Below are 15,759 nucleotides of genomic sequence, written 5' to 3'. Positions count from 1 at the left end.
AGAAGCAGAACTGTGTGTCTCTCTCCACTGCTGAATTTGAATACATTGCTGCGGGATCTTGCTGCGCTCAGCTTCTATGGATGAAGCAAATTCTCAAGGACTATGGCATCCATCTAAAGCAAGTACCACTCTACTGTGACAATGAAAGCGCCATCAAGATTGCCAACAACCCAGTTCAGCAGTCGAAGACAAAGCACATTGAAATTCGTCATCACTTTCTTAGAGATCATGTCATCAAGGAAGATATTGATATCATTCACGTCAACACTGAAGAGCAATTGGCAGATATCTTCACAAAGCCCTTGGATGAGAAAAGGTTTTGCAAGTTGCGGTGTGAGCTAAATATCTTAGAATCCTCAAATGTCCTGTAATTGGACACACATCCTGACACTTATGCATATTGATGACTTAGATGTGCAACACACGAAGTAAAGTATATCTTCAATCAATGAAGACATACACTCTAAGTGTGAATACATTAAAGCGGAATTTGACTTCGCAGCGCCACGATAATTGTGCGCCGTGTCTGGGTCTAATACTTCCTATACGGTGGGTAACGCCACCACCAAACCCCTTGTTTGAAGTGTTTCATCTGGCGTGTCATTTTCAAAGTCTTCCATTTGATTTGTCTTCAACATTGATTTAACTTTATGTTTATCTTCACAATATTTACTTGGTCTTATTCAGATATATACATACGTTTGTGTTCTATCCTCTACAGCATTCACTTATAGCTATGTCTTCTTGCTTGAATCTTTTGATCTAAGTGAATGTGATCGGACCCTAACCTCTTCTATGCTTCTACCTCAAAATCTATCTATCCAAATCATATGCATTCTATTGATACTGTCAAATGTCTTCTCTGCGTCCTTGTCAACAGAAGATACAGAGACAAAAGTTGAATCTGTTTTAAATGCTATATCCTCATTGCCTGAAACCCGGAGAAGCCGGAACGACCACCCGACAGTCCAGGCATGCGTGGGAACATGGAACAACTTCCAATGTGTTGCATGTTTGCCACGTGTCCCTCAGATGTGAACCGACAGGGGCACTTGCGTAATTGCGTTGTGCTGTCCCTTTCCTTATAAATACACATCTCATCGCGGTCAAAATCTTTCTTCCACCTCTCCACCTCGCACAAGCCCTAGCGCCACCGCTAGCTCTCGACTACGCCGGCGATGAAGCACTTAGCTACCGCGACCTCACCAATGCCGTCCTCACGCCGGCCGCGGACCTCGTCTCCTCCGCCGCCGCCATAGGTGTCTTCCGTCGCCAAGTTAGGGCACAGAAGATTGAACTGCTCGGCCTCCCACTCCACTCCGTCTAGCAGTTCTTCGAGTGGTAATTAAAACTCACTTTTTACTACCTGTTTGATCCGATAGATTCATCCTTCTCCACCAAAAGTGGTTTCTGTGCCTACAAAATTGGATCTATCCTGTTCTGCATCTCATATCATGCCTAGTATATTCACTTATGCTTCACAACTAGTTAGATTCCTCATTTGTACCTATTCTTGGATTCGTACAAATCTGGAACCAACTCTCAACGAATAAGTGAATGTCTTCGCGCTATGAGGTCAATGTCTTCAAAACTGATTTATCTTCAAAATCTTCTGAGAATGCATATGACCTCTTCCCCTTCATTCGCATCTCTCATGATGTCACAGGTACTTGTTCGTGGGAGAATCCCTTGGTTCTCATAGTCTGCATTCATTTGCAGAGTTCTTACAACATCACATACATTCACCAGAAGCCAGTTCCTGTCTGACCAGCAGAAGGAAGCCTTTGCAAGTTCTGAAGCCATTCAATTTGAACTTCATGGCCACAGAAAAGTCAGCAAGAAAGGGCGGTAGGCAGCACCGTGGGGGCACATCAAAGGATTTGCCCGAAGATCTCTATGAGCTATACAAAACAGATCCCGAAGAGAGCTATGGCCAACGAAAAACAAGAATCCAATGGATTCGCAGATATTGGGCCGAGCAATGGTTCAAGTACAGATTCGTGACCAAGGAATACGCTAAAAAGAATGCCATCAAGCGTCCTTGGGGTGATATTCTCTATAAAAATCTTCAACCCAAGACCGAATCTGAAGCCATTGCTCAGGGTTTCTACTCTTGCATGGTCCGTGGTCCACAACCTGCTGATGCTGACCCATCTTTACTATTATGGTGTCGTGACGACAATCTGTTCAAGCACAACTACAAGTTTGCCAAGGATTCTGCTGTGAAAAACAAGAAAGCATTTGGACTCGACTTCAACCCCGGTCCATCTGCTCCTCGGGCGGATGGCACACGTGATGCTGAACCCAATGTCATTGGGCCCTTCTACAACCTCGAACGGATCACTCTGATGATGATGCTGATACTGATGAAGCGCCTGCTCCACCCAAGCCACAGAAGCAGAAGAAATCTAAGGCTTCAAAGCCCCATGCTGCACCTAAAGCTTCGCGTGCGAAGCCACTGGCCACTTCACCTCCTGAAGCAAGTGTGCAGTCTGAAGATCTTTCTCGCATCTCCAAGAAGACCGAGAAGTCTTCAAAGAAGAAGAAGCCCATCCAGAGCACTGGGCAAGAACTGACCCCGGCTGATATCTTGCGGAATGAAGAAGCCACCATTGATCTGTCCAGCGATGATGATTTTGGTGATGATGCTCTGGAGATGCTCATAAAGAGCAAGGAGGAGGCAGAGATCTTCAATGATCTGCCCCTCTTTGATGTGCAGATACTGAATAACTTCATTGATGAATGGTTTGACAACCCAAGCGTCAGCATCGATGATCTTGAACTTCCCATTGGCATCGGTGTCTCTTTCCACAATGCCATTGCAAATGAGCTGGCTCTGGCTCAGAAGATCGTTGAATTGAAGAACAAGATTGATCATGAAAAAGCCCAATTCAAGAGGAACATGGCCAATCTTAGTGTTGTTGATGTTCAACACTTCAAGAAAATGCTGCATGAGCTCAAAGAGCAATTTCAACAGAAACGTGAAGCAGCAAAAGGATCAAGAGAACAGATGAAGCTCTCCGCCAGCAAATGTGTTCAAGTTCATAATGAAGCTGTAAAGTGCAAGGCACTTGGGCGTCCTGGCATCGACCCCAAGATGGCTGCAAAGAAGAAGCCTGCTGTGGCCCAAGCTGAAGCATCAGGGCGGGAAGCACCTCGCATTGTCTTCCCTGCCAGCATGACAGGCTCGAAGCCTAAGGTCCACACAGCTGCTTCAGAACTGAAGAAGACTAGGGCGGCTGAGGCCGAAGCCAGGAAGCGCAAAAACAAGAATGCCACTGATGATGCACCACAGACCAAGAAGCGGAAGACAAAGTCTTCGAAGAAAGATCGAGCTGCTCCCACAGAGCCCCTTGTTGTCGAGCCAATCTCAGTTGCTCGTCCTGCATCCAAAAACCAGGAGCGTCAGTTAGTAGTTCACGAGCCTGCTTCCATAGAGGCTCCTGAAGCTGAAGAAGCTCTAGCTGTTGACCCCACCGCAGCTGAAGACATTGGTCCCCAAGACAATGTAGTTGATGATGAAGTCCTTCCTCAGATCGAGCACCAAATGGTATCATCGCCTGTTGTCACGAACAGCGAACTCATCAGCATTGGTCGTCCCTTGACGCCAATTGCTCAGGATGCATCATGGGCTGATCACCCCCAAGACACACCAAGTGAAGAATCACCAAGTACTCCCCCACCTCAAGTCACCACTCCGATGCTTGACGACGACGACTATGTGGTCCAGCCAACTCCCTCTCCAAAAGCGTCGCCTGCATTCCGCAGGCTTCGCAAAGGACCAAGGCCACGAGTCGCTCTACCGAACGTTCCAGAAGGAGAAGTGCAACACAGCTCAGTGGCAGGACAAGTGTTTCCTAACGCCACTCCTACTGCGAACGTCTCTGTGTCTGAAGCACAAGCTGCTGAAGATTTATCGGCTGCATCAGCCGAAGAACACCAAGAACCCCGTCAAGAAGAAGAGTGTGTTGCCACACCACCCACCAACCAAGATGTTGTTCTCGAGGAGAACGAGTCTGTGCCCGACCCTCCAGCCACTCAAGTGGAGGTTGAAAATACTGAGGCAGCCACCAACAACAACACTGAAGCCCATGACGTTGTCATGGCTGAAGCTAATATGGCGCCTGAAGTGAATGTGGTGCCTGAAGCCAATGTTGCACCTGAAACCATTGTGCAACTTCAAGCCCATGTCAATGTCGATGCTCCTGTACCACCTCCAAGGCCTCACACTATTGAGCTGGCATTTGATCGTGGTCAACCTGTCATGGTTCAATGGCCTATTCTGGTTCCTCTTCCTGCTCCCAGCCACAATTTGATTATCATGTGGAGCACAGGCCTCAGGTCCAGAAGCCAAAGCCCAGGCTGCCAAGGTTTACAGGTACGGCAACTTCACCAGGATCGTTTAATGTGAATGGCTTCATTGCACACAACACCTTTGATAGCGCCAAGAACCCATATTCGAAGCCAAGGATTTCATCAGATCGGTTCTGGAGCTATCAGCAGCGCAGTTACTATTCTTGTGTCCTATACAATAAAGGGCGCATCTTTTCCGACATGCGACTAGACTGTGAAGCCATTGCTGGCCTGCCCTGCTTGGAAGAAGCCCTCGACTGCTTCAGAGACGCTGGCCTTTTATAGTTTGTGATCGACAAAGAGAATTGGAATGAAGAGCTTCTGTTACAATTCTATGCAACTCTTCACATTCGTGGCTACAACAGGGATCCGAAGATTTGGGTCCTTGAGTGGACGACAGGCAATGTACACCACGAAGCCAAAGCTCTTGATAATATTTAGCTTACTGCCCTGCCCACTCTAGGTGAACTCTATGAACCTGGTTGTCAGCTTCACTGCAATGCTTTGGAGAGCATATTCCAGAAGCCTGAGCAAAATATGAGCCAAATGCTGAGCATGCTGAAGCCACTGCCACAAGATGCTGAGTATCCAAAGGAATTCTTTATTGAAGACCTAGAGTATCTGCCCCGCACTATCTATCATATCATAAGGTGAACTCTCTGGCCTATCAAAGGACACTCTCCTGCAGCAAAGCTTGAAGGCGCTATGAAGACATTGGTTTTCTATATCCTCAATGGCATCAGCTTCAATGCTCAGGATTTCTTCATCCGGCAACTGGCTGCATCTGGCTCTGATCTCTTTGGTCTGAAGTTTTATGTTCCATGGGTAATGCGCCTCATCAAGCTTCACTCTTCTATCAACTATCAGCCCTCTACACGCAACCATCTGATCTTCTTGCCAGAGGTTGATATGTCAGTCGAAGCCATTTACCCTGAACCTGCCAAGGAGCCTATATATCTTCACAACGCAGATCACAGAAGCTTCACGCAACCTATTGAAGGAGTTCTTGCTACAACTCGCGTTTATCTTCTGGCTGGTATTACACGTGCACCTTATCGTGCAACTACTGAAGACACTGAAAGCACTATTGCTCAAAGGCCTTGGAAGCGATCTCGTGTTCTCAATGACTGAAGCGTCAGATGCAAAGCCTCTTGGTGGATGTTAATCGCATTCGCAACCTTGCCACCAAGAATGCATTTGTCACTCATGAAACCTGTCGGCGGTCATGGAAGAGTCTGACATTGATGAGCTCTGAAGATGATCTTCAACAAGATGGCTTCACAGAGAGATTCAAATTTGATTCCACCCCTCCCAGGAACGTTGTCTTGCGTCAGACTCCCTCTCTCAAAGACTCTGAGTACTCCTCAGCGGCCACTGTCAATGCCAGAGTCATAGATGATGAAGATGATGCTACTTCCCCAACTACAACTTCGCCACGTATCAACACTGCGCCAAGTTCTTCTGCACCACCGGACTCCAACGTCGACCATGCACCTCATGGGAACGAGTAGAAGCTCTATGTCTTCAAACCTTTTTGGTCCTTACTGACAAAAGGAGGAGAAGCATATGAGTTGATACTATTCAAGCGGGTCCTTATGGGTGGTTGCTATACTTTTTGCCAAGTGCTTACAACTCTAGCTTTTGATACATTTGGTTCTTTGATTTGTAACACTTAAACTTGATGGTTGTCTGCTACCTTTTCTGTCAACTATATGATGCGATGATAAATTCCGCATGTGTGACGATAAATTCCGCACGAAGTCATTTCGCAGATGTCCATTTTTCATTATGCATGTCATTATCTTCGTTATATCTTTTCATGCATGATGAATTGTCTTCTTAAGTTGAAGAGGATCTCCACAAGTACAACCTGCCATGTGCATTTGCATTCAAACGCAAAATACTTATATGCACATCTTCAGGGGGAGCCTTTTGCTACTTATGAAGACAATAACTTAACCCTTACAATTTCACATACTTTTATCCCCGTCGAAAACTTCAACCAGTTTGTCATCAATCACCAAAAAGGGGGAGATTGTAAGTGCATCTAGTGCCACCCCTAGTTGGTTTTGGAGTATTGACGACAAACCTGGTTGAGGGACTAATGTGTTTGTGAGAATTGCAGGATAACACAGGTAGTAGTCCCTTATTGATTCGGTTTACCTACCGGAGATGACCCCTAAAAATGGGTGAAGACATTGAAGACAATGGTGGTAAGTGAAGATAATCACAACGAAGATTACGACTCGAGAAAACATTCATGTGAAGACTATGGAGTGCGAAGACATAGTTGTTTCGTAGTTTCCTTTTCTTCTTTGTTGAGTCATAGGAACCACCGTACTGTTAAGTGGGGTCCAAGTGAACAATGTCAGAGTGACTGAAGTGATGCTCAACCAAATCCTATGTCTTCGAGCGAAGACAATGAGAGCAAATCTTATCCAGAGCTGGATGAGTCAGCTTTACTTGTAGCCCAAGTTAAGCTGCCGCGTGTGTTTGAAATCTGACCGTTGGAACACGTGTCAGTTCCTTAGTGACCCAGGGTCATTTCGAACAAATCAGGTCGGGTTGCCCAGCGGCTATAAATAGCCCACCCCCTACACCATAAATTTGTGGCTGCTCAGAGTTAGTGCACGGCTTTTGTCGTTTGAGAGAAACCCACCTCCGAAGCATTTGAGAGAGAGATCCTTGCGAGGACAAAGCCCAAAACACCCAGAGCCAAAGAGTGTTAGGCATCACTGAAGTCTTTCTGTCCGCGTGACCTGAAGACTTGTTACACTTGAGGACTGTGAATCCTCCAGCCGGTTAGGCGTCACGTTCTGAGCATCCAAGAGTCATTGTGGATTGCCGGTGAACGAAGTCTGTGAAGGTTCGGAAGCCTACCTTGAAGACTTACCAGAGTGATTGGGCGAGGACTAAGTGTCCTTAGCTCAAGGGGAATAAGGTCAAGACGCGGTCTTCTGAGTTGAATCCCAGCCTCCCTAACCAGTAGTACAGTTGTCACAGCAACTGGAACTGGTCCAACAAATCCCTGTCCTCACCGAGCAACTGGTTCTATCTCCTATCTCTCTTTACTTATTGTTTGTCTTCGTGAAGTCATCTGCTTGCTTGCCTGATCTGTTTGACTTCACTGTGTGACGACTATTGTTGTTTGGCTTCATACTATCTTCCATCCTGATCTGTACTACCTAGTAGCCAATAGTCTTCGTGCTTTCACTTCATTGCTTACTTGATTATGGCTTATCTAGTGTAGTCTACCTTCCGCTGCATATCCATAGGTTCAATTGTTGTGTTTGTCTTCAAAACCCCCATGTTTTGAAGACTTTCATAAAAATCGCCTATTCACCCCCCTCTAGTCGATTACTAGCACTTTCAGTTCCACTGTGCCGTCCTCAAAAGGTTTGATGGCTCCTTCAATCATCTACAATAATGCTGTCCAAGGGGAAGTCTTCCTCCCCGGACAGATCTTCGTGTTTGGCGGCTTCGCACTGCGAGCCAACTCGCTTGGCCATCTGGAGCAGATCGACAGCTACGCCCCTGGCCATTAGGTCAGATTTGGAAGCTTGAACTACGTCCCGGATACCCGCGGAGACTTGATCTTCAACGGATTGAGACCACGGCAGCCGCTCCCTATCACCGCGATGAACATGACTTAAATCTGTCATCGGACCATACCCAGGAGATAGCACCTGTAACTGCTCTGGCCTTAGATCCGAAGCAGATTGCGCCATCCGAGGACGGGAAGCTCAACCCCGCCACAGAAGCCGCAGACTCAGCGGCGTCGGAGCCACACACAGACCTAACCTCAAGTGACGTCAGTGTCTCCGGAACCTCGGACTCGTTTCCGGCTACAGGTTCCGAACCATGTGTGTCCGTGCACGTCGAGCTTGATCAGTCATCGATTGTCGAATTCAGCTCCGCGGACATCTTCCGGCACTCGCCTTTAGGCGATGTGCTAAACTCCTTAAAAACTCTATCCTTAGGGGGGACTCACAGCCAAATTATCTCCGGCTCGAACTGGAGGATGATGACGGAGAATTTCGCTTCCCACCCACCGCCCACTTCATAGCCACTGTCGAAGACTTAACCGACATGCCCGATTACGGCTCCGAAGACATCGACAGTATGGACGACGGTGCCGATGAGGAGCAGGGCCAAAACCCACCGTTTACCGGACGGTGGACGGCCACCTCTTCTTACGACGTGTACATGGTGGATACACTTAAAGAAACTAACAACGATGACAAAGAAAATCCAGTCGAGGATAAACCTCCTGAGACACAGCCAAAGCGCCGGCGTCAGCGGCGCTGCTCTAAGTCATGTCGTGGAAAAGACAGCAATACCGGCATGGGAGAGAACAATACTCCGGACGATGCCGAAGACAATGAAGATCCCGTTGAGGCAACTTCCGAGCAGGACGAACGGGAAGACGGGCAAGTCAGCCCTGATGAACAGGCCATACACGAAGACTCGAAGGACAGTAATTATCTTCCGCTCTCTGAGGATGAGGTGAGCCTTGGCAACGAGGATTTTATCGTGCCTGAGGAACCTCTCGAGCAGGAGCACTTTAGGCGCAAGCTAATAGCCACTGCAAGAAGCCTGAAAAAGAAGCAGCAGCAGCTTCAAGCTGATCAAGATCTGCTCAATGATAGATGGACTGATGTCCTGGCAGCCGAGGAATACGACTCAAGCGCCCAGCCAAAAGTTAACCGAAGCGCAAATTGCTACCTCAGTTCGATGATGAGGCGCTGGAGCCTGTACCATCACCGCACAATGCGGCTGACCGACCACCACGTGGTCGGGACAAAGCGGCAACTCAAGCGATCACCAGCCCGCCCCACCTCACCGTAAAGGCAGAGATAAAACAGCTCGGGGTTATACATATGACCTTCAGCAGGACCTGGACAGTAGAGCAGGACATACCAGATCGATCTACGGATCGCGAGGACGTGCCCCGACATGCGGCAACAACTATCTACTCGGACGTGACAAGCCTAGTCACGCCCGGGCCAAAAACCGCAGACGGACTCCATCAGAGCTACGTCGTGATGTGGCCCGATATAGAGGCGCCGCACACCCTCTTTGCTTCACTGACGAAGTAATGGAGCATGAATTCCCAAAAGTGTTTAAACCCGTGAATATCGAATCATATGATGGAACAACTGATCCCGCGGTATGGATCGAGGATTTTCTTCTCCATATCCATATGGCCCACGGAGAAGACCTTCACGCCATCAAATACCTCCCACTAAAACTCAAAGGGCCAGCTTGGGACTGGTTAAGCAGTCTGCCCGATAACTCTATTGGCAGCTGGGAGGATTTGGAAGACGCCTTCCATGACAACTTCCAAGGTACATATGTCCGGCCACCAGATGTCGATGACTTAAGTCACATCGTCCAGCAGCCCGGAGAGACAGCCAGGAAGCTCTGGACGAGGTTCTTAGTTAAGAAGAACCAAATCGTCAACTGTTCGGACGCGGAAGCCCTAGCGGCCTTGAAACACAGCGTCCAGGATGAGTGGCTCGCCCGCCACCTCGATGTCAAGAAAAACCAAAATCCATGTCAGCCCTTACCGCTCTGATGACCCGCTATTGCATGGGAGAAGACGGCTGGCTCGCTCGTAGAAGCAACAGCGCCAGTGATCCGGACACGTCCGAAGTCCGAGACGGCAACGACAAGCCACGACGCAGTAAACACAAACGTCGCAATAATAATGAAGGAACGCACGACACAGCGGTCAACGCCGGATTCAGCGGCCCCAAACCCGGTCAACAGAAAAAGCCATTCAAGGCAAACAGAGATGGACCATCCGATTTAGACAAGATATTGGATCGGCCCTGCCAGATTCATGGCAACCCCGATAAACCAGCTAATCACACCAAGAGAAGCTGTTGGGTCTTCAAACAGGCTGGCAAGCTCAATGCCGAACACAAGGGGAAGAGGCCGCCCGGTGACAGCGACGACGAAGAGACTCACCAACCAAACACCGGGGGTCAGAAGCAATTTCCCACCGAAGTAAAAACAGTGAACATGGTATACGTGACACACACCACCAAAGGGGAGTGCACAGAACGCTCCCTCCGTACAAAAGATCATACTACGACTACTTCAGCCAAAGTACACAACGGCCTTATCAAACTGCATACCTCGTCGGCCACTAAGCCGTCGGTCTCCATTCAACAGGACCGATCAATGTCAAAGCTGGATTAGTAGTTCGGCCTCTGTCGTTCGCCGCATATACTTGCGGAGTTCGTACCGTGCTTACATAATTATGCACTTCAAATACCCTAGGCATCGGCGGAGGCACAATACGGACGGACTTACAAGCACTCCCATAACCTCCCTTTTTCTAACTACTTTCTTTTTTTTCATTATCCTTTAGCACAGGTAGCTCAAAGGCTGGTCATCTCACGGACACTATCGGAGTTCGGGTTCGTACACTCACCCAAAGGCTATTCCTGTAAGGAGGCCCTGCACCGAGGAATGGCAGCGCAGACGTGCGACAAGAGGTCCAAAATAACTTTTTGTAGACCGCACTCTCTATGTTGAGCCTGTAAAGTGCCTTTTTCCTCATCCTTCGACCCCTGGCATGTCAAATAGCCGGGGTTGTGGCGTTATTATCTGTAAAATGACGATTGGCATATCACTCAGGTTCAAGTGAACATAATCTGTATTCAGTATTCACTTTTTTCTAAAGAACTGAATTTCGCTCCTTTGGTTGTTTCACACACGCACCCCGACATAACTTGCCAGGGGCTCGGTATGGGAACAAAATGAGTTGCCAACAAGTCCGAACAGCTTTATAGCATACTTCGGCGTCGCGAGTTTGGCCTTATATGCACCGGCTCCGAATCATGTCTTGAGTCAATAGTTGGGTTGCCCGGCTCCTTTGCTTACTACCTTACCTTCCGCTCTATCGACTAGGGTGGTAAAGGGAGAACTACTGCGATTGTGTTTCCGGTTCATCTAGTCAAGCACCTCAATAGAGAAAGCCGAAAACTGACTGTCATGATGCGGCGAGAGCTGGTCAACCACTCGATGACTTATCGGAATCTTTCGCGATTTCCTCCGTATTACACGAAGGACCTTTCTTCAGGTCATACATGTAACACACCGTATTGGGATAGCCGCATACATACCAGGGGCTATATCGTAGACCCACCACAAAACTCCTATGGCTAAGTGAAAGTGTTAACGCCCTATAGTCCGATTGCCTAGTTCGCCGCATTGACACCTCCTTCACGGACCAAGACGTTGGGTTAAGAGTGATCAAATGCTTTTCCGAACACCCCCGTATTTTCTACGAGGGGGCTGAAGCCGACGACTGGAAAACTTTCAGATTATAAAAATGACTGCACAGGAGGAACCAAAGCTTTTAGACGAAACTAAAAGGAAAATAGCTTTATTATATCATAATATTGTCTTTTACAATTTCAATACATTTTACTCGAATATCATGTCTTTCGAGCAGTGACCGTCTACCAAGCGGGCCCTCTAAGACATCCTCGAAATAATGCTCTGGTGCATGATGGTCCTTGCCCTTGGGTGGACTCTTCGCTGCAACGTCGGTGGCCTTCATCTTCGCCCAGTATGTCTTGACGCGGGCAAAGGCCATCTGTGCACCTTCAATGCAAGTTGACCGCTTAACGACGTCGATACGCGGCACCGCATCAACAAGTCGCTGCACCAAACCGAAATAACTATCCAGAATTGGCTCGGTCGGCCACAGCCGGACCACGACGTCCTTCATGGCAGATCCGGATATCTTGTGGAGCTCTGCCCACTGGGCCATCTGTTCGTTCAGCAACAGCGGACGCTTCGGCATGCTAAACTGCGACCAGAACAGCTTTTCTATTGCATGTCCTTCTTGCACTTGGAAAAACTGGGTCGCATCGGAGACACTCTCCGACAAGTACAACAATGTGTCTGGAGAACTCCACACTTGATCAATCGGGGCATAATTCGGATCGCCGAACTTAGTTTGTAATAAAAAGGGCTTACCAGCCGCGATCTCCCCAGCTTGCCGGATCTCCTCCCGGGCCGCTCTAGACTCGGACCGCGCTTCTCTCACCTCTCGTAAGGCCTTGTCAAGATCAACCGTTCTGGCTTTATTATCCTTCTCGAGAAATTCGCAGCGGCTAGCGGCATCCTTTAACTCAAGCGCCATCGTGGATATTCTCTCCTCGTATTGGCGCCGGGCAGCTTGTTCGGCCTTTAACTCGGCAGATGCCTTTTCGGCAGCCGTATTACTAATCTGGGCCTGGTCCTTGGCCCGGGCTAGCTCAGCCCGAAAGATCTCAACTGCGGCGTCACTATCTGCAGTCATGCATATCTCAGTATACAATTCTTAGCATCATGCTTATATTATAAGCACGTGCATGTAATGACTACCCCAAAGACATACCTTGCGCCTCGTCAAGCCGCCTGTTGATAAGCGTGATGTCATCACCCGCCACATCAAGCTTCCGCTGCAGATCTGCAACCTCTGTAGTTCGGGCAGTCGCCAGGGAGGTAACAACCTGTGTTCCAATTAATCAGATTATTTCCTGGGCATATCCTTTTTGATCCTCTGATCGCCTCCCTTGGGAAGCCAATCAGAGTCCCAGGGGCTGCTATCTATACACAGGTGCATTTTGCGAATAAAGCACAATCGAAAATATTACATTACAAACCTCGAAGCCTCTTAGCAGGCTCGTAAAGGCTTCATTCAATCCGCTTTTCGCGGACAGAACCCTCTCAACCACCGTACCCATCAAGGTACGATGTTCCTCCAAGACAGACGCTTGTCGCAGCATGTCTGTCAATATATCCGGCGCTTCTGGATCCCCGGAAGCAGCTGTAGGAGTACGGCCTCCCTTTGAAGGGATCCATTCATTCGTCCCTAGAGTCGTCTCCGGCTGTAAACCGGATAGTCCGGGGCCTTTATTGTCGGCCCCCGGACCCTGGGCAGCCGAAGTATCACCTTCGGGAAATGTCTTCATCATCCCTCGCACCACTTGTTGATCGGGAGAGACCTTCCGGGGAACACCTCGAAGTCGTCCGCTGATACGGCTCCAACGTATCTATAATTTTTGATTGTTCCATGCTATTATATTATCCATCTAGGATGTTTTATATGCATTTATATGCTATTTTATATGATTTTTGGGACTAACCTATAAACCTAGAGCCCAGTGCCAGTTTCTATTTTTTCCTTGTTTTTGAGTTTTACAGAAAAGGAATACCAAACGGAGTCCAATTGATGTGCCAATTTTTGACGATTTTTTATGGATCAAAAGAAGACCCCGGAGTAAAAGAGTTGGGCCAGAAGAGTCCCGGGCCGTCCACGTTGGTGCCCCCCCAGTGCGCGTGGGCCTTTGAATCTTATTGTGATAATTATGAAAGTGGATTTGGAGAGGTCATGACTTTATTTAGTGATGAATCCACTATTTCGGAAGAGGTTCCAATTGATTATGAGAACAAAGTTGCTATGTATGATGATTATTGTGATGACTTGTATGCTATTAAGAATAATGATAACCATGAAACTTGTCATCATGATTTTAATTTTCAATTGTATTATGCCTCGCATGATAGTTATTTTGTTGAGTTTGCTCCCACTACTATTCATGAGAACAAATTTGCTTATGTGGAGAGTAGTAAAATTTCTATGCAAGTAGATCATGAAAAGAATGCTTTATGTGTTGGTTATACGGTTGAATTCATTCATGATGCTACTGAAAATTATAATGAGGGAGGAACATATGCTTGCAAGAATTTCAATAATATCAAGTTTCCTTTCTATGTGCTTAAAGTTTTAAAGTTATGCTTGCTTTGCCTTCCTATGCTAGTTGATTATTGTTCCCATATATTGTTTGTTCACAAAATCCCTATGCATAGGAAGTGGGTTAGACTTAAATGTACTATTCATATTCTTCACGATGCTCTCTTTATGTTTCAATTCTTGTCTTTTATGTGAGCATCATTGAAATCATCATGCCTAGCTAGGGGCATTAAACAATAGCACTTGTTGGGAGGCAACCCAATTTTATTTTTGTTATTTGCATTTTTTGCTCCTGTTTAGCAATAAATAATCTATATAGCCTCTGGTTAGATGTGGTTTTATGTTTTAATTAGTGTTTGTGCCAAGTAGAACCTTTGGGAAGACATGGGTGAAGTCTTTATGATCATGCTGTAAAAAACAGAAATTAGCGGTCACGAGATGTGCTGCCATTTTTTACTGGAGAGTGCTTTTAGGTTGATTATTTTTGCATATGATTAATAGATAAATTCCTCACATCCACCAATTTATTTCAGAATTTTTGGAGTTCCAGAAGTATACGTTTGATACAGATTACTACAGACTGTTCTGTTTTTGACAGATTCTGTTTTCTATGTGTTGTTTGCTTATTTTGATGAATCTATGAGTAGTGTCGGAGGGTATGAACCATAGAGAAATTGGAATACAGTAGATATTACACCAATATGAATTTATAATGAGTTCACAACAATACCTAAGTGGTGATTTATTTTCTTATACTAACGGAGCTTACGAGTTTTCTGTTAAGTTTTGTGTTGTGAAGTTTTCAAGTTTTGCATAAAGATTCGATGGACTATGGAATAAGGAGTGGCAAGAGCCTAAGCTTGGGGATGCCCAAGGCACCCCAAGGTAATATTCAAGGACAACCAAAAGCCTAAGCTTGGGGATGCCCCGGATGGCATCCCCTCTTTCGTCTTCGTTCACTGGTAACTTTACTTGGAGCTATATTTTTATTCAGCACATGATATGTGTTTTTCTTAGAGCGTCATTTTATTTTCTTTTGTTTTGCTTTATGTTTGATTAAAATACCAAGATCTGAAATTCTTGAATGTTAGAGAGTCTTCACATAGTTGCATAATTAGTCGACTACTCATTGATCTTCACTTATATCTTTCATAGTAGTTTGTCATTTGCTCTAGTGCTTCACTTATATCCTTTTAGAGCACGACGGTGGTTTTATTTTGTAGAAATAGATGAACTCCCATGCTTCACTTATATTATTTTGAGAGTCCTAAACATCATGGTAATTTGCTTTGGTTATGAAAATTAGTCCTAATATGATGGGCATCCAAGATGGGTATAATAAAAACTTTCATATTGAGTGCATTGAATACTATGAGAAGTTTGATACTTGATGATTGTTTTGAGATATGAAGATGGTAATATTAAAGTTGTGCTAGTTGAGTAATTGTGAATTTGATAAATACTTGTGTTGGAGTTTGCAAGTCCCGCAGCATGCACGTATGGTAACCGTTGTGTAACAAATTTGAAACATGAGGTGTTCTTTGATTGTCATCCTTATGAGTGGCGGTCAGGGACGAGCGATGGTATTTTCCTACCAATCTATCCCCCTAGGAGCATGCGCATAATGATTGGTTTTTGATGACTTG

General features: G+C 46.5%; 1 protein-coding gene across 1 annotated transcript in view; it reads right to left on the bottom strand.

Moving 5' to 3' along the window:
* LOC109764614 (uncharacterized) overlaps positions 1-6,846 on the bottom strand; it is a 200,070-nt gene extending 193,224 nt beyond the window's left edge. The window contains exon 1 of the mRNA XM_020323415.4: positions 6,836-6,846. The gene's annotated coding sequence lies outside the window, so the exon portion shown is untranslated. The remainder of the gene's footprint in view (positions 1-6,835) is intronic.
* Between the last annotated feature and the right edge of the window lie 8,913 nt (positions 6,847-15,759).

This window comes from Aegilops tauschii, chromosome 5 (assembly GCF_002575655.3).
Source record: "Aegilops tauschii subsp. strangulata cultivar AL8/78 chromosome 5, Aet v6.0, whole genome shotgun sequence".
NCBI lineage: Eukaryota > Viridiplantae > Streptophyta > Magnoliopsida > Poales > Poaceae > Aegilops > Aegilops tauschii.
This window is presented reverse-complemented; position numbering and strand designations above follow the sequence as displayed.